Source organism: Ranitomeya variabilis, chromosome 4 (genome assembly GCF_051348905.1).
Source record: "Ranitomeya variabilis isolate aRanVar5 chromosome 4, aRanVar5.hap1, whole genome shotgun sequence".
In the NCBI taxonomy this organism is placed as follows: domain Eukaryota; kingdom Metazoa; phylum Chordata; class Amphibia; order Anura; family Dendrobatidae; genus Ranitomeya; species Ranitomeya variabilis.
Genome location: NC_135235.1, coordinates 316,030,885 through 316,055,384, shown reverse-complemented (window position 1 = coordinate 316,055,384; position 24,500 = coordinate 316,030,885). Strand labels below are relative to the sequence as shown.

At 32.4% G+C, this 24,500-nt stretch overlaps 17 non-coding genes across 17 annotated transcripts; all 17 read left to right on the top strand.

The window, feature by feature from the left end:
* Positions 1-1,518: 1,518 nt before the first annotated feature.
* TRNAF-GAA (transfer RNA phenylalanine (anticodon GAA)) lies at positions 1,519-1,591 on the top strand. Its single transcript has one exon. It is a non-coding gene; the product is annotated as a tRNA-Phe (tRNA).
* Positions 1,592-2,635: 1,044 nt separating this feature from the next.
* TRNAL-CAG (transfer RNA leucine (anticodon CAG)) lies at positions 2,636-2,718 on the top strand. The gene has a single exon. It is a non-coding gene; the product is annotated as a tRNA-Leu (tRNA).
* Positions 2,719-3,615: 897 nt separating this feature from the next.
* TRNAF-GAA (transfer RNA phenylalanine (anticodon GAA)) lies at positions 3,616-3,688 on the top strand. Its single transcript has one exon. It is a non-coding gene; the product is annotated as a tRNA-Phe (tRNA).
* Positions 3,689-5,161: 1,473 nt separating this feature from the next.
* TRNAF-GAA (transfer RNA phenylalanine (anticodon GAA)) lies at positions 5,162-5,234 on the top strand. Its single transcript has one exon. It is a non-coding gene; the product is annotated as a tRNA-Phe (tRNA).
* Positions 5,235-6,707: 1,473 nt separating this feature from the next.
* On the top strand, positions 6,708-6,780 carry TRNAF-GAA (transfer RNA phenylalanine (anticodon GAA)). Its single transcript has one exon. It is a non-coding gene; the product is annotated as a tRNA-Phe (tRNA).
* Positions 6,781-8,254: 1,474 nt separating this feature from the next.
* On the top strand, positions 8,255-8,327 carry TRNAF-GAA (transfer RNA phenylalanine (anticodon GAA)). Its single transcript has one exon. It is a non-coding gene; the product is annotated as a tRNA-Phe (tRNA).
* A 1,473-nt stretch (positions 8,328-9,800) lies between these two features.
* TRNAF-GAA (transfer RNA phenylalanine (anticodon GAA)) lies at positions 9,801-9,873 on the top strand. Its single transcript has one exon. It is a non-coding gene; the product is annotated as a tRNA-Phe (tRNA).
* Positions 9,874-11,346: 1,473 nt separating this feature from the next.
* On the top strand, positions 11,347-11,419 carry TRNAF-GAA (transfer RNA phenylalanine (anticodon GAA)). The gene has a single exon. It is a non-coding gene; the product is annotated as a tRNA-Phe (tRNA).
* A 1,473-nt stretch (positions 11,420-12,892) lies between these two features.
* On the top strand, positions 12,893-12,965 carry TRNAF-GAA (transfer RNA phenylalanine (anticodon GAA)). The gene has a single exon. It is a non-coding gene; the product is annotated as a tRNA-Phe (tRNA).
* Positions 12,966-14,438: 1,473 nt separating this feature from the next.
* TRNAF-GAA (transfer RNA phenylalanine (anticodon GAA)) lies at positions 14,439-14,511 on the top strand. Its single transcript has one exon. It is a non-coding gene; the product is annotated as a tRNA-Phe (tRNA).
* A 1,473-nt stretch (positions 14,512-15,984) lies between these two features.
* On the top strand, positions 15,985-16,057 carry TRNAF-GAA (transfer RNA phenylalanine (anticodon GAA)). The gene has a single exon. It is a non-coding gene; the product is annotated as a tRNA-Phe (tRNA).
* Positions 16,058-17,530: 1,473 nt separating this feature from the next.
* Positions 17,531-17,603, top strand: TRNAF-GAA (transfer RNA phenylalanine (anticodon GAA)). The gene has a single exon. It is a non-coding gene; the product is annotated as a tRNA-Phe (tRNA).
* A 1,473-nt stretch (positions 17,604-19,076) lies between these two features.
* TRNAF-GAA (transfer RNA phenylalanine (anticodon GAA)) lies at positions 19,077-19,149 on the top strand. The gene has a single exon. It is a non-coding gene; the product is annotated as a tRNA-Phe (tRNA).
* A 1,473-nt stretch (positions 19,150-20,622) lies between these two features.
* TRNAF-GAA (transfer RNA phenylalanine (anticodon GAA)) lies at positions 20,623-20,695 on the top strand. Its single transcript has one exon. It is a non-coding gene; the product is annotated as a tRNA-Phe (tRNA).
* Positions 20,696-21,928: 1,233 nt separating this feature from the next.
* TRNAF-GAA (transfer RNA phenylalanine (anticodon GAA)) lies at positions 21,929-22,001 on the top strand. The gene has a single exon. It is a non-coding gene; the product is annotated as a tRNA-Phe (tRNA).
* A 660-nt stretch (positions 22,002-22,661) lies between these two features.
* TRNAL-CAG (transfer RNA leucine (anticodon CAG)) lies at positions 22,662-22,744 on the top strand. Its single transcript has one exon. It is a non-coding gene; the product is annotated as a tRNA-Leu (tRNA).
* An 897-nt stretch (positions 22,745-23,641) lies between these two features.
* On the top strand, positions 23,642-23,714 carry TRNAF-GAA (transfer RNA phenylalanine (anticodon GAA)). Its single transcript has one exon. It is a non-coding gene; the product is annotated as a tRNA-Phe (tRNA).
* The last annotated feature ends 786 nt before the right edge of the window (positions 23,715-24,500 follow it).

The following is a 24,500-nucleotide window of genomic DNA, read 5'->3' as shown; positions in this document are numbered from 1 at the left end:
AACAGTAGATTCTGAAGAAATATGGTGCATCACCGCATTTTGTGAGAAATCTAACATTTCTAACATCCTAACAAAATAAAAGGAGGTTTGAAAGTGAATGCTGACAAAAAGTACACATATGAAAAATGCTATTTATTTACATTTTTGTGTGGTGCAACAAGTTGGTTTAAGGATATAAGCAGTCAAAGAATAAAAATGACTAATATTTCAAAATTTTAAACAAAATTTAGATATTTTCACAGAAAAAAACTAAAAATATATTGACCTAAATTTACAGTTAATGTAAAGTACAATGTGTCACAAAAAACACTTTCAGAATTACGGGGATATGTAGAAGCATTCCAGAGTTATTACTGCATACAGTGATAAAAGTCATATTTTTTTAAAATGGGGCTTGGCCATTTAGCTCAAAATAGGCTTGATAACTAATAGTTTAAACAAATGTATTGAAATAAAAACTGTAATATTAAATATTTTAAAATAATTTTCAATGACAATTACTGGTCATATTTCTGCTGACTAACTTGGAAAGAGTTAAGGCACAGAATCCACAAGAAGTCAAGCGCTGCGTTCAGGTCGCAGTCTCTCTTGGAGGCGTGGGTTCAAATCCCACTTTTGACATCACCTTTTCATGAAACTATTCAGATTCTCAGTCAATTATTGATTAGATGGGGATCAAACCAAACTTAGCAATGGGCCTTAAAAAACCTGATCCCAAAGTTACCACTACCTGGGAGTCTTTGGGGTGAATCTGAAATTGTCGTCTATAAACGGAACTCTAGGACCGTGAAATAGTTTTTATGTGCATATGTTAGCTGTCTTGGCACTATAAAAATACTGCGGGCGGTCAATGGGGCGGGACTATTTCAACTCTTTGTGTTCTCTTTCCCTATTAGGGCGGAGACTCCACATCCTATGGGGCTGTTCTGGGAGATTTCTATAAACTGAATTGCCGGTAAGTCTAATTTCATATTTGATTACCTCATTCATCAATAGACCATAAAAATACTTAATAAACAAAAGCTTAAAAAGCAGGTAATCATAGTTTTAAAGTCTGAAATGCACATGCGATACTGACATCTAAGTTTCAGCACATTTTGGGACAAATGTTTTCACATTGAAATTTAACAATCATTAAAATATTTTCTCTAAATTGTTGTCTCCTTTTTTGCTCCAATTATTTGCATTTAATAACAAATAAAACTTGATGTAACATTATGCATGCACATTGTCTTTTATGTGCAACCATCACCTGTCTCACAAACACAGGGTTTGAATGAACCTGATGAATGGAGTCAAATTGAAAATGTAAAAAAATCTCTGTCAAAATTGCTGTTTTTTTCTACTCATTCACAAAGAGTTAATGAAAGTTATTAAATATGTACAACAAAATAGCAGGAGTTTCAAATAGAAATCATGCTGCAAAAACCAGTCAAAGCAAAAATAAAAATATCTACTTTCAGGGGTTTCGCTTGACATTTGCCAAGTGTCTAGCACTCCTAAAGTTGTTTGTGTTTGGCCGAAATAGCTCAGATGGGAGAGCGTTAGACTGAAGATCTAAAGGTCCCTGGTTCGATCCCGGGTTTCGGCAACATCATTTTTCTTGATTCTTTACATTTTAAGGAGAAAATAAACAAAGCACGTGGACTGATTATTTAAACAAAATGTAAAAGGCCTAAAAATCTTAACTATCTACAGAAAATAAAATGTTAAAAAGATGAGAAATGGGAACTTTTCCATTTGAGCAAATTATTATTTTTTTGTAATTTTTCCTCTGTTTTGTTTATTTCCATTTCACTTAGCTGTAAGAGGATTTAAAGGGAACCTGATAGCTGATAAAGAAAGCATGTATCAGACACTAGCTGAATGATTTCAACCATGTATGTTTGACTATGAAATGCTGTGGTGTATATGAATTCATTGTGAGAAGTAATTTCTAAAATGGGGTCACTTTGGGGGGGGTTCTGCTGTTTTGGTACTTTTGGTACTCTGCAAATTTTACCTGCAAACTATTCTTGCAAAATCTGCATTCCAAAATCCAAATAGCGCTCTTATTTTCAAAGCCCTGCTGTGTGGCCAAACAGTAGATTCTGAAGAAATATGGTGCATCACCGCATTTTGTGAGAAATCTAACATTTCTAACATCCTAACAAAATAAAAGGAGGTTTGAAAGTGAATGCTGACAAAAAGTACACATATGAAAAATGCTATTTATTTACATTTTTGTGTGGTGCAACAAGTTGGTTTAAGGATATAAGCAGTCAAAGAATAAAAAATGACTAATATTTCAAAATTTTAAACAAAATTTAGATATTTTCACAGAAAAAAACTAAAAATATATTGACCTAAATTTACAGTTAATGTAAAGTACAATGTGTCACAAAAAACACTTTCAGAATTACGGGGATATGTAGAAGCATTCCAGAGTTATTACTGCATACAGTGATAAAAGTCATATTTTTTTAAAATGGGGCTTGGCCATTTAGCTCAAAATAGGCTTGATAACTAATAGTTTAAACAAATGTATTGAAATAAAAACTAATATTAAATATTTTAAAATAATTTTCAATGACAATTACTGGTCATATTTCTTCTGACTAACTTGGAAAGAGTTAAGGCACAGAATCCACAAGAAGTCAGGATGGCCGAGCGGTCTAAGGCGCTGCGTTCAGGTCGCAGTCTCTCTTGGAGGCGTGGGTTCAAATCCCACTTCTGACATCACCTTTTCATGAAACTATACAGATTCTCAGTCAATTATTGATTAGATGGGGATCAAACCAAACTTAGCAATGGGCCTTAAAAAATCCGATCCCAAAGTTACCACTACCTGGGAGTCTTTGGGGTGAATCTGAAATTGTCGTCTATAAACGGAACTCTAGGACCGTGAAATAGTTTTTATGTGCATATGTTAGCTGTCTTGGCACTATAAAAATACTGCGGGCGGTCAATGGGGCGGGACTATTTCAACTCTTTGTGTTCTCTTTCCCTATTAGGGCGGAGACTCCACATCCTATGGGGCTGTTCTGGGAGATTTCTATAAACTGAATTGCCGGTAAGTCTAATTTCATATTTGATTACCTCATTCATCAATAGACCATAAAAATACTTAATAAACAAAAGCTTAAAAAGCAGGTAATCATAGTTTTAAAGTCTGAAATGCACATGCGATACTGACATCTAAGTTTCAGCACATTTTGGAACAAATGTTTTCACATTGAAAGTTAACAATCATGAAAATATTTTCTCTAAATTGTTGTCTCCTTTTTTGCTCCAATTATTTGCATTTAATAACAAATAAAACTTGATGTAACATTATGCATGCACATTGTCTTTTATGTGCAACCATCACCTGTCTCACAAACACAGGGTTTGAATGAACCTGATGAATGGAGTCAAATTGAAAATGTAAAAAAATCTCTGTCAAAATTGCTGTTTTTTTCTACTCATTCACAAAGAGTTAATGAAAGTTATTAAATATGTACAACAAAATAGCAGGAGTTTCAAATAGAAATCATGCTGCAAAAACCAGTCAAAGCAAAAATAAAAATATCTACTTTCAGGGGTTTCGCTTGACATTTGCCAAGTGTCTAGCACTCCTAAAGTTGTTTGTGTTTGGCCGAAATAGCTCAGATGGGAGAGCGTTAGACTGAAGATCTAAAGGTCCCTGGTTCGATCCCGGGTTTCGGCAACATCATTTTTCTTGATTCTTTACATTTTAAGGAGAAAATAAACAAAGCACGTGGACTGATTATTTAAAGAAAATGTAAAAGGCCTAAAAATCTTAACTATCTACAGAAAATAAAATGTTAAAAAGATGAGAAATGGGAACTTTTCCATTTGAGCAAATTATTATTTTTTTGTAATTTTTCCTCTGTTTTGTTTATTTCCATTTCACTTAGCTGTAAGAGGATTTAAAGGGAACCTGATAGCTGATAAAGAAAGCATGTATCAGACACTAGCTGAATGATTTCAACCATGTATGTTTGACTATGAAATGCTGTGGTGTATATGAATTCATTGTGAGAAGTAATTTCTAAAATGGGGTCACTTTGGGGGGGTTTCTGCTGTTTTGGTACTTTTGGTACTCTGCAAATTTTACCTGCAAACTATTCTTGCAAAATCTGCATTCCAAAATCCAAATAGCGCTCTTATTTTCAAAGCCCTGCTGTGTGGCCAAACAGTAGATTCTGAAGAAATATGGTGCATCACCGCATTTTGTGAGAAATCTAACATTTCTAACATCCTAACAAAATAAAAGGAGGTTTGAAAGTGAATGCTGACAAAAAGTACACATATGAAAAATGCTATTTATTTACATTTTTGTGTGGTGCAACAAGTTGGTTTAAGAATATAAGCAGTCAAAGAATAAAAATGACTAATATTTCAAAATTTTAAACAAAATTTAGATATTTTCACAGAAAAAAACTAAAAATATATTGACCTAAATTTACAGTTAATGTAAAGTACAATGTGTCACAAAAAATACTTTCAGAATTACGGGGATATGTAGAAGCATTCCAGAGTTATTACTGCATACAGTGATAAAAGTCATATTTTTTTAAAATGGGGCTTGGCCATTTAGCTCAAAATAGGCTTTCATAATGAGGTAATCATATTTGATTACCTCATTCATCAATAAACCATAAAAATACTTAATAAACAAAAGCTTAAAAAGCAGGTAATCATAGTTTTAAAGTCTGAAATGCACATGCGATACTGACATCTAAGTTTCAGCACATTTTGGGACAAATGTTTTCACATTGAAAGTTAACAATCATGAAAATATTTTCTCTAAATTGTTGTCTCCTTTTTTGCTCCAATTATTTGCATTTAATAACAAATAAAACTTGATGTAACATTATGCATGCACATTGTCTTTTATGTGCAACCATCACCTGTCTCACAAACACAGGGTTTGAATGAACCTGATGAATGGAGTCAAATTGAAAATGTAAAAAAATCTCTGTCAAAATTGCTGTTTTTTTCTACTCATTCACAAAGAGTTAATGAAAGTTATTAAATATGTACAACAAAATAGCAGGAGTTTCAAATAGAAATCATGCTGCAAAAACCAGTCAAAGCAAAAATAAAAATATCTACTTTCAGGGGTTTCGCTTGACATTTGCCAAGTGTCTAGCACTCCTAAAGTTGTTTGTGTTTGGCCGAAATAGCTCAGATGGGAGAGCGTTAGACTGAAGATCTAAAGGTCCCTGGTTCGATCCCGGGTTTCGGCAACATCATTTTTCTTGATTCTTTACATTTTAAGGAGAAAATAAACAAAGCACGTGGACTGATTATTTAAAGAAAATGTAAAAGGCCTAAAAATCTTAACTATCTACAGAAAATAAAATGTTAAAAAGATGAGAAATGGGAACTTTTCCATTTGAGCAAATTATTATTTTTTTGTAATTTTTCCTCTGTTTTGTTTATTTCCATTTCACTTAGCTGTAAGAGGATTTAAAGGGAACCTGATAGCTGATAAAGAAAGCATGTATCAGACACTAGCTGAATGATTTCAACCATGTATGTTTGACTATGAAATGCTGTGGTGTATATGAATTCATTGTGAGAAGTAATTTCTAAAATGGGGTCACTTTGGGGGGGTTTCTGCTGTTTTGGTACTTTTGGTACTCTGCAAATTTTACCTGCAAACTATTCTTGCAAAATCTGCATTCCAAAATCCAAATAGCGCTCTTATTTTCAAAGCCCTGCTGTGTGGCCAAACAGTAGATTCTGAAGAAATATGGTGCATCACCGCATTTTGTGAGAAATCTAACATTTCTAACATCCTAACAAAATAAAAGGAGGTTTGAAAGTGAATGCTGACAAAAAGTACACATATGAAAAATGCTATTTATTTACATTTTTGTGTGGTGCAACAAGTTGGTTTAAGGATATAAGCAGTCAAAGAATAAAAATGACTAATATTTCAAAATTTTAAACAAAATTTAGATATTTTCACAGAAAAAAACTAAAAATATATTGACCTAAATTTACAGTTAATGTAAAGTACAATGTGTCACAAAAAATACTTTCAGAATTACGGGGATATGTAGAAGCATTCCAGAGTTATTACTGCATACAGTGATAAAAGTCATATTTTTTTAAAATGGGGCTTGGCCATTTAGCTGAAAATAGGCTTTCATAATGAGGTAATCATATTTGATTACCTCATTCATCAATAAACCATAAAAATACTTAATAAACAAAAGCTTAAAAAGCAGGTAATCATAGTTTTAAAGTCTGAAATGCACATGCGATACTGACATCTAAGTTTCAGCACATTTTGGGACAAATGTTTTCACATTGAAAGTTAACAATCATGAAAATATTTTCTCTAAATTGTTGTCTCCTTTTTTGCTCCAATTATTTGCATTTAATAACAAATAAAACTTGATGTAACATTATGCATGCACATTGTCTTTTATGTGCAACCATCACCTGTCTCACAAACACAGGGTTTGAATGAACCTGATGAATGGAGTCAAATTGAAAATGTAAAAAAATCTCTGTCAAAATTGCTGTTTTTTTCTACTCATTCACAAAAAATTAATGAAAGTTATTAAATATGTACAACAAAATAGCAGGAGTTTCAAATAGAAATCATGCTGCAAAAACCAGTCAAAGCAAAAATAAAAATATCTACTTTCAGGGGTTTCGCTTGACATTTGCCAAGTGTCTAGCACTCCTAAAGCTGTTTGTGTTTGGCCGAAATAGCTCAGATGGGAGAGCGTTAGACTGAAGATCTAAAGGTCCCTGGTTCGATCCCGGGTTTCGGCAACATCATTTTTCTTGATTCTTTACATTTTAAGGAGAAAATAAACAAAGCACGTGGACTGATTATTTAAAGAAAATGTAAAAGGCCTAAAAATCTTAACTATCTACAGAAAATAAAATGTTAAAAAGATGAGAAATGGGAACTTTTCCATTTGAGCAAATTATTATTTTTTTGTAATTTTTCCTCTGTTTTGTTTATTTCCATTTCACTTAGCTGTAAGAGGATTTAAAGGGAACCTGATAGCTGATAAAGAAAGCATGTATCAGACACTAGCTGAATGATTTCAACCATGTATGTTTGACTATGAAATGCTGTGGTGTATATGAATTCATTGTGAGAAGTAATTTCTAAAATGGGGTCACATTTGGGGGGGTTTCTGCTGTTTTGGTACTTTTGGTACTCTGCAAATTTTACCTGCAAACTATTCTTGCAAAATCTGCATTCCAAAATCCAAATAGCGCTCTTATTTTCAAAGCCCTGCTGTGTGGCCAAACAGTAGATTCTGAAGAAATATGGTGCATCACCGCATTTTGTGAGAAATCTAACATTTCTAACATCCTAACAAAATAAAAGGAGGTTTGAAAGTGAATGCTGACAAAAAGTACACATATGAAAAATGCTATTTATTTACATTTTTGTGTGGTGCAACAAGTTGGTTTAAGGATATAAGCAGTCAAAGAATAAAAATGACTAATATTTCAAAATTTTAAACAAAATTTAGATATTTTCACAGAAAAAAACTAAAAATATATTGACCTAAATTTACAGTTAATGTAAAGTACAATGTGTCACAAAAAATACTTTCAGAATTACGGGGATATGTAGAAGCATTCCAGAGTTATTACTGCATACAGTGATAAAAGTCATATTTTTTTAAAATGGGGCTTGGCCATTTAGCTCAAAATAGGCTTTCATAATGAGGTAATCATATTTGATTACCTCATTCATCAATAAACCATAAAAATACTTAATAAACAAAAGCTTAAAAAGCAGGTAATCATAGTTTTAAAGTCTGAAATGCACATGCGATACTGACATCTAAGTTTCAGCACATTTTGGGACAAATGTTTTCACATTGAAAGTTAACAATCATGAAAATATTTTCTCTAAATTGTTGTCTCCTTTTTTGCTCCAATTATTTGCATTTAATAACAAATAAAACTTGATGTAACATTATGCATGCACATTGTCTTTTATGTGCAACCATCACCTGTCTCACAAACACAGGGTTTGAATGAACCTGATGAATGGAGTCAAATTGAAAATGTAAAAAAATCTCTGTCAAAATTGCTGTTTTTTTCTACTCATTCACAAAGAGTTAATGAAAGTTATTAAATATGTACAACAAAATAGCAGGAGTTTCAAATAGAAATCATGCTGCAAAAACCAGTCAAAGCAAAAATAAAAATATCTACTTTCAGGGGTTTCGCTTGACATTTGCCAAGTGTCTAGCACTCCTAAAGTTGTTTGTGTTTGGCCGAAATAGCTCAGATGGGAGAGCGTTAGCCTGAAGATCTAAAGGTCCCTGGTTCGATCCCGGGTTTCGGCAACATCATTTTTCTTGATTCTTTACATTTTAAGGAGAAAATAAACAAAGCACGTGGACTGATTATTTAAAGAAAATGTAAAAGGCCTAAAAATCTTAACTATCTACAGAAAATAAAATGTTAAAAAGATGAGAAATGGGAACTTTTCCATTTGAGCAAATTATTATTTTTTTGTAATTTTTCCTCTGTTTTGTTTATTTCCATTTCACTTAGCTGTAAGAGGATTTAAAGGGAACCTGATAGCTGATAAAGAAAGCATGTATCAGACACTAGCTGAATGATTTCAACCATGTATGTTTGACTATGAAATGCTGTGGTGTATATGAATTCATTGTGAGAAGTAATTTCTAAAATGGGGTCACTTTGGGGGGGTTTCTGCTGTTTTGGTACTTTTGGTACTCTGCAAATTTTACCTGCAAACTATTCTTGCAAAATCTGCATTCCAAAATCCAAATAGCGCTCTTATTTTCAAAGCCCTGCTGTGTGGCCAAACAGTAGATTCTGAAGAAATATGGTGCATCACCGCATTTTGTGAGAAATCTAACATTTCTAACATCCTAACAAAATAAAAGGAGGTTTGAAAGTGAATGCTGACAAAAAGTACACATATGAAAAATGCTATTTATTTACATTTTTGTGTGGTGCAACAAGTTGGTTTAAGGATATAAGCAGTCAAAGAATAAAAATGACTAATATTTCAAAATTTTAAACAAAATTTAGATATTTTCACAGAAAAAAACTAAAAATATATTGACCTAAATTTACAGTTAATGTAAAGTACAATGTGTCACAAAAAATACTTTCAGAATTACGGGGATATGTAGAAGCATTCCAGAGTTATTACTGCATACAGTGATAAAAGTCATATTTTTTTAAAATGGGGCTTGGCCATTTAGCTCAAAACAGGCTTTCATAATGAGGTAATCATATTTGATTACCTCATTCATCAATAAACCATAAAAATACTTAATAAACAAAAGCTTAAAAAGCAGGTAATCATAGTTTTAAAGTCTGAAATGCACATGCGATACTGACATCTAAGTTTCAGCACATTTTGGGACAAATGTTTTCACATTGAAAGTTAACAATCATGAAAATATTTTCTCTAAATTGTTGTCTCCTTTTTTGCTCCAATTATTTGCATTTAATAACAAATAAAACTTGATGTAACATTATGCATGCACATTGTCTTTTATGTGCAACCATCACCTGTCTCACAAACACAGGGTTTGAATGAACCTGATGAATGGAGTCAAATTGAAAATGTAAAAAAATCTCTGTCAAAATTGCTGTTTTTTTCTACTCATTCACAAAGAGTTAATGAAAGTTATTAAATATGTACAACAAAATAGCAGGAGTTTCAAATAGAAATCATGCTGCAAAAACCAGTCAAAGCAAAAATAAAAATATCTACTTTCAGGGGTTTTGCTTGACATTTGCCAAGTGTCTAGCACTCCTAAAGTTGTTTGTGTTTGGCCGAAATAGCTCAGATGGGAGAGCGTTAGACTGAAGATCTAAAGGTCCCTGGTTCGATCCCGGGTTTCGGCAACATCATTTTTCTTGATTCTTTACATTTTAAGGAGAAAATAAACAAAGCACGTGGACTGATTATTTAAAGAAAATGTAAAAGGCCTAAAAATCTTAACTATCTACAGAAAATAAAATGTTAAAAAGATGAGAAATGGGAACTTTTCCATTTGAGCAAATTATTATTTTTTTGTAATTTTTCCTCTGTTTTGTTTATTTCCATTTCACTTAGCTGTAAGAGGATTTAAAGGGAACCTGATAGCTGATAAAGAAAGCATGTATCAGACACTAGCTGAATGATTTCAACCATGTATGTTTGACTATGAAATGCTGTGGTGTATATGAATTCATTGTGAGAAGTAATTTCTAAAATGGGGTCACTTTGGGGGGGTTTCTGCTGTTTTGGTACTTTTGGTACTCTGCAAATTTTACCTGCAAACTATTCTTGCAAAATCTGCATTCCAAAATCCAAATAGCGCTCTTATTTTCAAAGCCCTGCTGTGTGGCCAAACAGTAGATTCTGAAGAAATATGGTGCATCACCGCATTTTGTGAGAAATCTAACATTTCTAACATCCTAACAAAATAAAAGGAGGTTTGAAAGTGAATGCTGACAAAAAGTACACATATGAAAAATGCTATTTATTTACATTTTTGTGTGGTGCAACAAGTTGGTTTAAGGATATAAGCAGTCAAAGAATAAAAATGACTAATATTTCAAAATTTTAAACAAAATTTAGATATTTTCACAGAAAAAAACTAAAAATATATTGACCTAAATTTACAGTTAATGTAAAGTACAATGTGTCACAAAAAATACTTTCAGAATTACGGGGATATGTAGAAGCATTCCAGAGTTATTACTGCATACAGTGATAAAAGTCATATTTTTTTAAAATGGGGCTTGGCCATTTAGCTCAAAATAGGCTTTCATAATGAGGTAATCATATTTGATTACCTCATTCATCAATAAACCATAAAAATACTTAATAAACAAAAGCTTAAAAAGCAGGTAATCATAGTTTTAAAGTCTGAAATGCACATGCGATACTGACATCTAAGTTTCAGCACATTTTGGGACAAATGTTTTCACATTGAAAGTTAACAATCATGAAAATATTTTCTCTAAATTGTTGTCTCCTTTTTTGCTCCAATTATTTGCATTTAATAACAAATAAAACTTGATGTAACATTATGCATGCACATTGTCTTTTATGTGCAACCATCACCTGTCTCACAAACACAGGGTTTGAATGAACCTGATGAATGGAGTCAAATTGAAAATGTAAAAAAATCTCTGTCAAAATTGCTGTTTTTTTCTACTCATTCACAAAGAGTTAATGAAAGTTATTAAATATGTACAACAAAATAGCAGGAGTTTCAAATAGAAATCATGCTGCAAAAACCAGTCAAAGCAAAAATAAAAATATCTACTTTCAGGGGTTTTGCTTGACATTTGCCAAGTGTCTAGCACTCCTAAAGTTGTTTGTGTTTGGCCGAAATAGCTCAGATGGGAGAGCGTTAGACTGAAGATCTAAAGGTCCCTGGTTCGATCCCGGGTTTCGGCAACATCATTTTTCTTGATTCTTTACATTTTAAGGAGAAAATAAACAAAGCACGTGGACTGATTATTTAAAGAAAATGTAAAAGGCCTAAAAATCTTAACTATCTACAGAAAATAAAATGTTAAAAAGATGAGAAATGGGAACTTTTCCATTTGAGCAAATTATTATTTTTTTGTAATTTTTCCTCTGTTTTGTTTATTTCCATTTCACTTAGCTGTAAGAGGATTTAAAGGGAACCTGATAGCTGATAAAGAAAGCATGTATCAGACACTAGCTGAATGATTTCAACCATGTATGTTTGACTATGAAATGCTGTGGTGTATATGAATTCATTGTGAGAAGTAATTTCTAAAATGGGGTCACTTTGGGGGGGTTTCTGCTGTTTTGGTACTTTTGGTACTCTGCAAATTTTACCTGCAAACTATTCTTGCAAAATCTGCATTCCAAAATCCAAATAGCGCTCTTATTTTCAAAGCCCTGCTGTGTGGCCAAACAGTAGATTCTGAAGAAATATGGTGCATCACCGCATTTTGTGAGAAATCTAACATTTCTAACATCCTAACAAAATAAAAGGAGGTTTGAAAGTGAATGCTGACAAAAAGTACACATATGAAAAATGCTATTTATTTACATTTTTGTGTGGTGCAACAAGTTGGTTTAAGGATATAAGCAGTCAAAGAATAAAAATGACTAATATTTCAAAATTTTAAACAAAATTTAGATATTTTCACAGAAAAAAACTAAAAATATATTGACCTAAATTTACAGTTAATGTAAAGTACAATGTGTCACAAAAAATACTTTCAGAATTACGGGGATATGTAGAAGCATTCCAGAGTTATTACTGCATACAGTGATAAAAGTCATATTTTTTTAAAATGGGGCTTGGCCATTTAGCTCAAAATAGGCTTTCATAATGAGGTAATCATATTTGATTACCTCATTCATCAATAAACCATAAAAATACTTAATAAACAAAAGCTTAAAAAGCAGGTAATCATAGTTTTAAAGTCTGAAATGCACATGCGATACTGACATCTAAGTTTCAGCACATTTTGGGACAAATGTTTTCACATTGAAAGTTAACAATCATGAAAATATTTTCTCTAAATTGTTGTCTCCTTTTTTGCTCCAATTATTTGCATTTAATAACAAATAAAACTTGATGTAACATTATGCATGCACATTGTCTTTTATGTGCAACCATCACCTGTCTCACAAACACAGGGTTTGAATGAACCTGATGAATGGAGTCAAATTGAAAATGTAAAAAAATCTCTGTCAAAATTGCTGTTTTTTTCTACTCATTCACAAAGAGTTAATGAAAGTTATTAAATATGTACAACAAAATAGCAGGAGTTTCAAATAGAAATCATGCTGCAAAAACCAGTCAAAGCAAAAATAAAAATATCTACTTTCAGGGGTTTTGCTTGACATTTGCCAAGTGTCTAGCACTCCTAAAGTTGTTTGTGTTTGGCCGAAATAGCTCAGATGGGAGAGCGTTAGACTGAAGATCTAAAGGTCCCTGGTTCGATCCCGGGTTTCGGCAACATCATTTTCCTTGATTCTTTACATTTTAAGGAGAAAATAAACAAAGCACGTGGACTGATTATTTAAAGAAAATGTAAAAGGCCTAAAAATCTTAACTATCTACAGAAAATAAAATGTTAAAAAGATGAGAAATGGGAACTTTTCCATTTGAGCAAATTATTATTTTTTTGTAATTTTTCCTCTGTTTTGTTTATTTCCATTTCACTTAGCTGTAAGAGGATTTAAAGGGAACCTGATAGCTGATAAAGAAAGCATGTATCAGACACTAGCTGAATGATTTCAACCATGTATGTTTGACTATGAAATGCTGTGGTGTATATGAATTCATTGTGAGAAGTAATTTCTAAAATGGGGTCACTTTGGGGGGGTTTCTGCTGTTTTGGTACTTTTGGTACTCTGCAAATTTTACCTGCAAACTATTCTTGCAAAATCTGCATTCCAAAATCCAAATAGCGCTCTTATTTTCAAAGCCCTGCTGTGTGGCCAAACAGTAGATTCTGAAGAAATATGGTGCATCACCGCATTTTGTGAGAAATCTAACATTTCTAACATCCTAACAAAATAAAAGGAGGTTTGAAAGTGAATGCTGACAAAAAGTACACATATGAAAAATGCTATTTATTTACATTTTTGTGTGGTGCAACAAGTTGGTTTAAGGATATAAGCAGTCAAAGAATAAAAATGACTAATATTTCAAAATTTTAAACAAAATTTAGATATTTTCACAGAAAAAAACTAAAAATATATTGACCTAAATTTACAGTTAATGTAAAGTACAATGTGTCACAAAAAATACTTTCAGAATTACGGGGATATGTAGAAGCATTCCAGAGTTATTACTGCATACAGTGATAAAAGTCATATTTTTTTAAAATGGGGCTTGGCCATTTAGCTCAAAATAGGCTTTCATAATGAGGTAATCATATTTGATTACCTCATTCATCAATAAACCATAAAAATACTTAATAAACAAAAGCTTAAAAAGCAGGTAATCATAGTTTTAAAGTCTGAAATGCACATGCGATACTGACATCTAAGTTTCAGCACATTTTGGGACAAATGTTTTCACATTGAAAGTTAACAATCATGAAAATATTTTCTCTAAATTGTTGTCTCCTTTTTTGCTCCAATTATTTGCATTTAATAACAAATAAAACTTGATGTAACATTATGCATGCACATTGTCTTTTATGTGCAACCATCACCTGTCTCACAAACACAGGGTTTGAATGAACCTGATGAATGGAGTCAAATTGAAAATGTAAAAAAATCTCTGTCAAAATTGCTGTTTTTTTCTACTCATTCACAAAGAGTTAATGAAAGTTATTAAATATGTACAACAAAATAGCAGGAGTTTCAAATAGAAATCATGCTGCAAAAACCAGTCAAAGCAAAAATAAAAATATCTACTTTCAGGGGTTTCGCTTGACATTTGCCAAGTGTCTAGCACTCCTAAAGTTGTTTGTGTTTGGCCGAAATAGCTCAGATGGGAGAGCGTTAGACTGAAGATCTAAAGGTCCCTGGTTCGATCCCGGGTTTCGGCAACATCATTTTTCTTGATTCTTTACATTTTAAGGAGAAAATAAACAAAGCACGTGGACTGATTATTTAAAGAAAATGTAAAAGGCCTAAAAATCTTAACTATCTACAGAAAATAAAATGTTAAAAAGATGAGAAATGGGAACTTTTCCATTTGAGCAAATTATTATTTTTTTGTAATTTTTCCTCTGTTTTGTTTATTTCCATTTCACTTAGCTGTAAGAGGATTTAAAGGGAACCTGATAGCTGATAAAGAAAGCATGTATCAGACACTAGCTGAATGATTTCAACCATGTATGTTTGACTATGAAATGCTGTGGTGTATATGAATTCATTGTGAGAAGTAATTTCTAAAATGGGGTCACTTTGGGGGGGTTTCTGCTGTTTTGGTACTTTTGGTACTCTGCAAATTTTACCTGCAAACTATTCTTGCAAAATCTGCATTCCAAAATCCAAATAGCGCTCTTATTTTCAAAGCCCTGCTGTGTGGCCAAACAGTAGATTCTGAAGAAATATGGTGCATCACCGCATTTTGTGAGAAATCTAACATTTCTAACATCCTAACAAAATAAAAGGAGGTTTGAAAGTGAATGCTGACAAAAAGTACACATATGAAAAATGCTATTTATTTACATTTTTGTGTGGTGCAACAAGTTGGTTTAAGGATATAAGCAGTCAAAGAATAAAAATGACTAATATTTCAAAATTTTAAACAAAATTTAGATATTTTCACAGAAAAAAACTAAAAATATATTGACCTAAATTTACAGTTAATGTAAAGTACAATGTGTCACAAAAAATACTTTCAGAATTACGGGGATATGTAGAAGCATTCCAGAGTTATTACTGCATACAGTGATAAAAGTCATATTTTTTTAAAATGGGGCTTGGCCATTTAGCTCAAAATAGGCTTTCATAATGAGGTAATCATATTTGATTACCTCATTCATCAATAAACCATAAAAATACTTAATAAACAAAAGCTTAAAAAGCAGGTAATCATAGTTTTAAAGTCTGAAATGCACATGCGATACTGACATCTAAGTTTCAGCACATTTTGGGACAAATGTTTTCACATTGAAAGTTAACAATCATGAAAATATTTTCTCTAAATTGTTGTCTCCTTTTTTGCTCCAATTATTTGCATTTAATAACAAATAAAACTTGATGTAACATTATGCATGCACATTGTCTTTTATGTGCAACCATCACCTGTCTCACAAACACAGGGTTTGAATGAACCTGATGAATGGAGTCAAATTGAAAATGTAAAAAAATCTCTGTCAAAATTGCTGTTTTTTTCTACTCATTCACAAAGAGTTAATGAAAGTTATTAAATATGTACAACAAAATAGCAGGAGTTTCAAATAGAAATCATGCTGCAAAAACCAGTCAAAGCAAAAATAAAAATATCTACTTTCAGGGGTTTTGCTTGACATTTGCCAAGTGTCTAGCACTCCTAAAGTTGTTTGTGTTTGGCCGAAATAGCTCAGATGGGAGAGCGTTAGACTGAAGATCTAAAGGTCCCTGGTTCGATCCCGGGTTTCGGCAACATCATTTTTCTTGATTCTTTACATTTTAAGGAGAAAATAAACAAAGCACGTGGACTGATTATTTAAAGAAAATGTAAAAGGCCTAAAAATCTTAACTATCTACAGAAAATAAAATGTTAAAAAGATGAGAAATGGGAACTTTTCCATTTGAGCAAATTATTATTTTTTTGTAATTTTTCCTCTGTTTTGTTTATTTCCATTTCACTTAGCTGTAAGAGGATTTAAAGGGAACCTGATAGCTGATAAAGAAAGCATGTATCAGACACTAGCTGAATGATTTCAACCATGTATGTTTGACTATGAAATGCTGTGGTGTATATGAATTCATTGTGAGAAGTAATTTCTAAAATGGGGTCACTTTGGGGGGGTTTCTGCTGTTTTGGTACTTTTGGTACTCTGCAAATTTTACCTGCAAACTATTCTTGCAAAATCTGCATTCCAAAATCCAAATAGCGCTCTTATTTTCAAAGCCCTGCTGTGTGGCCAAACAGTAGATTCTGAAGAAATATGGTGCATCACCGCATTTTGTGAGAAATCTAACATTTCTAACATCCTAACAAAATAAAAGGAGGTTTGAAAGTGAATGCTGACAAAAAGTACACATATGAAAAATGCTATTTATTTACATTTTTGTGTGGTGCAACAAGTTGGTTTAAGGATATAAGCAGTCAAAGAATAAAAATGACTAATATTTCAAAATTTTAAACAAAATTTAGATATTTTCACAGAAAAAAACTAAAAATATATTGACCTAAATTTACAGTTAATGTAAAGTACAATGTGTCACAAAAAATACTTTCAGAATTACGGGGATATGTAGAAGCATTCCAGAGTTATTACTGCATACAGTGATAAAAGTCATATTTTTTTAAAATGGGGCTTGGCCATTTAGCTCAAAATAGGCTTTCATAATGAGGTAATCATATTTGATTACCTCATTCATCAATAAACCATAAAAATACTTAATAAACAAAAGCTTAAAAAGCAGGTAATCATAGTTTTAAAGTCTGAAATGCACATGCGATACTGACATCTAAGTTTCAGCACATTTTGGGACAAATGTTTTCACATTGAAAGTTAACAATCATGAAAATATTTTCTCTAAATTGTTGTCTCCTTTTTTGCTCCAATTATTTGCATTTAATAACAAATAAAACTTGATGTAACATTATGCATGCACATTGTCTTTTATGTGCAACCATCACCTGTCTCACAAACACAGGGTTTGAATGAACCTGATGAATGGAGTCAAATTGAAAATGTAAAAAAATCTCTGTCAAAATTGCTGTTTTTTTCTACTCATTCACAAAGAGTTAATGAAAGTTATTAAATATGTACAACAAAATAGCAGGAGTTTCAAATAGAAATCATGCTGCAAAAACCAGTCAAAGCAAAAATAAAAATATCTACTTTCAGGGGTTTTGCTTGACATTTGCCAAGTGTCTAGCACTCCTAAAGTTGTTTGTGTTTGGCCGAAATAGCTCAGATGGGAGAGCGTTAGACTGAAGATCTAAAGGTCCCTGGTTCGATCCCGGGTTTCGGCAACATCATTTTCCTTGATTCTTTACATTTTAAGGAGAAAATAAACAAAGCACGTGGACTGATTATTTAAAGAAAATGTAAAAGGCCTAAAAATCTTAACTATCTACAGAAAATAAAATGTTAAAAAGATGAGAAATGGGAACTTTTCCATTTGAGCAAATTATTATTTTTTTGTAATTTTTCCTCTGTTTTGTTTATTTCCATTTCACTTAGCTGTAAGAGGATTTAAAGGGAACCTGATAGCTGATAAAGAAAGCATGTATCAGACACTAGCTGAATGATTTGAACCATGTATGTTTGACTATGAAATGCTGTGGTGTATATGAATTCATTGTGAGAAGTAATTTCTAAAATGGGGTCACTTTGGGGGGGTTTCTGCTGTTTTGGTACTTTTGGTACTCTGCAAATTTTACCTGCAAACTATTCTTGCAAAATCTGCATTCCAAAATCCAAATAGCGCTCTTATTTTCAAAGCCCTGCTGTGTGGCCAAACAGTAGATTCTGAAGAAATATGGTGCATCACCGCATTTTGTGAGAAATCTAACATTTCTAACATCCTAACAAAATAAAAGGAGGTTTGAAAGTGAATGCTGACAAAAAGTACACATATGAAAAATGCTATTTATTTACATTTTTGTGTGGTGCAACAAGTTGGTTTAAGGATATAAGCAGTCAAAGAATAAAAATGACTAATATTTCAAAATTTTAAACAAAATTTAGATATTTTCACAGAAAAAAACTAAAAATATATTGACCTAAATTTACAGTTAATGTAAAGTACAATGTGTCACAAAAAATACTTTCAGAATTACGGGGATATGTAGAAGCATTCCAGAGTTATTACTGCATACAGTGATAAAAGTCATATTTTTTTAAAATGGGGCTTGGCCATTTAGCTCAAAATAGGCTTTCATAATGAGGTAATCATATTTGATTACCTCATTCATCAATAAACCATAAAAATACTTAATAAACAAAAGCTTAAAAAGCAGGTAATCATAGTTTTAAAGTCTGAAATGCACATGCGATACTGACATCTAAGTTTCAGCACATTTTGGGACAAATGTTTTCACATTGAAAGTTAACAATCATGAAAATATTTTCTCTAAACTGTTGTCTCCTTTTTTGCTCCAATTATTTGCATTTAATAACAAATAAAACTTGATGTAACATTATGCATGCACATTGTCTTTTATGTGCAACCATCACCTGTCTCACAAACACAGGGTTTGAATGAACCTGATGAATGGAGTCAAATTGAAAATGTAAAAAAATCTCTGTCAAAATTGCTGTTTTTTTCTACTCATTCACAAAGAGTTAATGAAAGTTATTAAATATGTACAACTAAATAGCAGGAGTTTCAAATAGAAATCATGCTGCAAAAACCAGTCAAAGCAAAAATAAAAATATCTACTTTCAGGGGTTTCGCTTGACATTTGCCAAGTGTCTAGCACTCCTAAAGTTGTTTGTGTTTGGCCGAAATAGCTCAGATGGGAGAGCGTTAGACTGAAGATCTAAAGGTCCCTGGTTCGATCCCGGGTTTCGGCAACATCATTTTTCTTGATTCTTTACATTTTAAGGAGAAAATAAACAAAGCACGTGGACTGATTATTTAAAGAAAATGTAAAAGGCCTAAAAATCTTAACTATCTACAGAAAATAAAATGTTAAAAAGATGAGAAATGGGAACTTTTCCATTTGAGCAAATTATTATTTTTTTGTAATTTTTCCTCTGTTTTGTTTATTTCCATTTCACTTAGCTGTAAGAGGATTTAAAGGGAACCTGATAGCTGATAAAGAAAGCATGTATCAGACACTAGCTGAATGATTTCAACCATGTATGTTTGACTATGAAATGCTGTGGTGTATATGAATTCATTGTGAGAAGTAATTTCTAAAATGGGGTCACTTTGGGGGGGTTTCTGCTGTTTTGGTACTTTTGGTACTCTGCAAATTTTACCTGCAAACTATTCTTGCAAAATCTGCATTCCAAAATCCAAATAGCGCTCTTATTTTCAAAGCCCTGCTGTGTGGCCAAACAGTAGATTCTGAAGAAATATGGTGCATCACCGCATTTTGTGAGAAATCTAACATTTCTAACATCCTAACAAAATAAAAGGAGGTTTGAAAGTGAATGCTGACAAAAAGTACACATATGAAAAATGCTATTTATTTACATTTTTGTGTGGTGCAACAAGTTGGTTTAAGGATATAAGCAGTCAAAGAATAAAAATGACTAATATTTCAAAATTTTAAACAAAATTTAGATATTTTCACAGAAAAAAACTAAAAATATATTGACCTAAATTTACAGTTAATGTAAAGTACAATGTGTCACAAAAAATACTTTCAGAATTACGGGGATATGTAGAAGCATTCCAGAGTTATTACTGCATACAGTGATAAAAGTCATATTTTTTTAAAATGGGGCTTGGCCATTTAGCTCAAAATAGGCTTTCATAATGAGGTAATCATATTTGATTACCTCATTCATCAATAAACCATAAAAATACTTAATAAACAAAAGCTTAAAAAGCAGGTAATCATAGTTTTAAAGTCTGAAATGCACATGCGATACTGACATCTAAGTTTCAGCACATTTTGGGACAAATGTTTTCACATTGAAAGTTAACAATCATGAAAATATTTTCTCTAAATTGTTGTCTCCTTTTTTGCTCCAATTATTTGCATTTAATAACAAATAAAACTTGATGTAACATTATGCATGCACATTGTCTTTTATGTGCAACCATCACCTGTCTCACAAACACAGGGTTTGAATGAACCTGATGAATGGAGTCAAATTGAAAATGTAAAAAAATCTCTGTCAAAATTGCTGTTTTTTTCTACTCATTCACAAAGAGTTAATGAAAGTTATTAAATATGTACAACAAAATAGCAGGAGTTTCAAATAGAAATCATGCTGCAAAAACCAGTCAAAGCAAAAATAAAAATATCTACTTTCAGGGGTTTTGCTTGACATTTGCCAAGTGTCTAGCACTCCTAAAGTTGTTTGTGTTTGGCCGAAATAGCTCAGATGGGAGAGCGTTAGACTGAAGATCTAAAGGTCCCTGGTTCGATCCCGGGTTTCGGCAACATCATTTTTCTTGATTCTTTACATTTTAAGGAGAAAATAAACAAAGCACGTGGACTGATTATTTAAAGAAAATGTAAAAGGCCTAAAAATCTTAACTATCTACAGAAAATAAAATGTTAAAAAGATGAGAAATGGGAACTTTTCCATTTGAGCAAATTATTATTTTTTTGTAATTTTTCCTCTGTTTTGTTTATTTCCATTTCACTTAGCTGTAAGAGGATTTAAAGGGAACCTGATAGCTGATAAAGAAAGCATGTATCAGACACTAGCTGAATGATTTCGCAGTCTCTCTTGGAGGCGTGGGTTCAAATCCCACTTCTGACATCACCTTTTCATGAAACTATACAGATTCTCAGTCAATTATTGATTAGATGGGGATCAAACCAAACTTAGCAATGGGCCTTAAAAAATCCGATCCCAAAGTTACCACTCCACTACCTGGGAGTCTTTGGGGTGAATCTGAAATTGTCGTCTATAAACGGAACTCTAGGACCGTGAAATAGTTTTTATGTGCATATGTTAGCTGTCTTGGCACTATAAAAATACTGCCGGCGGTCAATGGGGCGGGACTATTTCAACTCTTTGTGTTGTGTTCTCTTTCCCTATTAGGGCGGAGACTCCACATCCTATGGGGCTGTTCTGGGAGATTTCTATAAACTGAATTGCCGGTAAGTCTAATTTCATATTTGATTACCTCATTCATCAATAAACCATAAAAATACTTAATAAACAAAAGCTTAAAAAGCAGGTAATCATAGTTTTAAAGTCTGAAATGCACATGCGATACTGACATCTAAGTTTCAGCACATTTTGGGACAAATGTTTTCACATTGAAAGTTAACAATCATGAAAATATTTTCTCTAAATTGTTGTCTCCTTTTTTGCTCCAATTATTTGCATTTAATAACAAATAAAACTTGATGTAACATTATGCATGCACATTGTCTTTTATGTGCAACCATCACCTGTCTCACAAACACAGGGTTTGAATGAACCTGATGAATGGAGTCAAATTGAAAATGTAAAAAAATCTCTGTCAAAATTGCTGTTTTTTTCTACTCATTCACAAAGAGTTAATGAAAGTTATTAAATATGTACAACAAAATAGCAGGAGTTTCAAATAGAAATCATGCTGCAAAAACCAGTCAAAGCAAAAATAAAAATATCTACTTTCAGGGGTTTCGCTTGACATTTGCCAAGTGTCTAGCACTCCAAAAGTTGTTTGTGTTTGGCCGAAATAGCTCAGATGGGAGAGCGTTAGACTGAAGATCTAAAGGTCCCTGGTTCGATCCCGGGTTTCGGCAACATCATTTTTCTTGATTCTTTACATTTTAAGGAGAAAATAGACAAAGCACGTGGACTGATTATTTAAAGAAAATGTAAAAGGCCTAAAAATCTTAACTATCTACAGAAAATAAAATGTTAAAAAGATGAGAAATGGGAACTTTTCCATTTGAGCAAATTATTATTTTTTTGTAATTTTTCCTCTGTTTTGTTTATTTCCATTTCACTTAGCTGTAAGAGGATTTAAAGGGAACCTGATAGCTGATAAAGAAAGCATGTATCAGACACTAGCTGAATGATTTCAACCATGTATGTTTGACTATGAAATGCTGTGGTGTATATGAATTCATTGTGAGAAGTAATTTCTAAAATGGGGTCACTTTGGGGGGGTTTCTGCTGTTTTGGTACTTTTGGTACTCTGCAAATTTTACCTGCAAACTATTACGGGGATATGTAGAAGCATTCCAGAGTTATTACTGCATACAGTGATAAAAGTCATATTTTTTTAAAATGGGGCTTGGCCATTTAGCTCAAAATAGGCTTGATAACTAATAGTTTAAACAAATGTATTGAAATAAAAACTGTAATATTAAATATTTTAAAATAATTTTCAATGACAATTACTAGTCATATTTCTTCTGACTAACTTGGAAAGAGTTAAGGCACAGAATCCACAAGAAGTCAGGATGGCCGAGCGGTCTAAGGCGCTGCGTTCAGGTCGCAGTCTCTCTTGGAGGCGTGGGTTCAAATCCCACTTCTGACATCACCTTTTCATGAAACTATACAGATTCTCAGTCAATTATTGATTAGATGGGGATCAAACCAAACTTAGCAATGGGCCTTAAAAAATCCGATCCCAAAGTTACCACTACCTGGGAGTCTTTGGGGTGAATCTGAAATTGTCGTCTATAAACGGAACTCTAGGACCGTGAAATAGTTTTTATGTGCATATGTTAGCTGTCTTGGCACTATAAAAATACTGCCGGCGGTCAATGGGGCGGGACTATTTCAACTCTTTGTGTTCTCTTTCCCTATTAGGGCGGAGACTCCACATCCTATGGGGCTGTTCTGGGAGATTTCTATAAACTGAATTGCCGGTAAGTCTAATTTCATATTTGATTACCTCATTCATCAATAAACCATAAAAATACTTAATAAACAAAAGCTTAAAAAGCAGGTAATCATAGTTTTAAAGTCTGAAATGCACATGCGATACTGACATCTAAGTTTCAGCACATTTTGGGACAAATGTTTTCACATTGAAAGTTAACAATCATGAAAATATTTTCTCTAAATTGTTGTCTCCTTTTTTGCTCCAATTATTTGCATTTAATAACAAATAAAACTTGATGTAACATTATGCATGCACATTGTCTTTTATGTGCAACCATCACCTGTCTCACAAACACAGGGTTTGAATGAACCTGATGAATGGAGTCAAATTGAAAATGTAAAAAAATCTCTGTCAAAATTGCTGTTTTTTTCTACTCATTCACAAAGAGTTAATGAAAGTTATTAAATATGTACAACAAAATAGCAGGAGTTTCAAATAGAAATCATGCTGCAAAAACCAGTCAAAGCAAAAATAAAAATATCTACTTTCAGGGGTTTCGCTTGACATTTGCCAAGTGTCTAGCACTCCTAAAGCTGTTTGTGTTTGGCCGAAATAGCTCAGATGGGAGAGCGTTAGACTGAAGATCTAAAGGTCCCTGGTTCGATCCTGGGTTTCGGCAACATCATTTTTCTTGATTCTTTACATTTTAAGGAGAAAATAAACAAAGCACGTGGACTGATTATTTAAAGAAAATGTAAAAGGCCTAAAAATCTTAACTATCTACAGAAAATAAAATGTTAAAAAGATGAGAAATGGGAACTTTTCCATTTGAGCAAATTATTATTTTTTTGTAATTTTTCCTCTGTTTTGTTTATTTCCATTTCACTTAGCTGTAAGAGGATTTAAAGGGAACCTGATAGCTGATAAAGAAAGCATGTATCAGACACTAGCTGAATGATTTCAACCATGTATGTTTGACTATGAAATGCTGTGGTGTATATGAATTCATTGTGAGAAGTAATTTCTAAAATGGGGTCACTTTGGGGGGGTTTCTGCTGTTTTGGTACTTTTGGTACTCTGCAAATTTTACCTGCAAACTATTCTTGCAAAATCTGCATTCCAAAATCCAAATAGCGCTCTTATTTTCAAAGCCCTGCTGTGTGGCCAAACAGTAGATTCTGAAGAAATATGGTGCATCACCGCATTTTGTGAGAAATCTAACATTTCTAACATCCTAACAAAATAAAAGGAGGTTTGAAAGTGAATGCTGACAAAAAGTACACATATGAAAAATGCTATTTATTTACATTTTTGTGTGGTGCAACAAGTTGGTTTAAGGATATAAGCAGTCAAAGAATAAAAATGACTAATATTTCAAAATTTTAAACAAAATTTAGATATTTTCACAGAAAAAAACTAAAAATATATTGACCTAAATTTACAGTTAATGTAAAGTACAATGTGT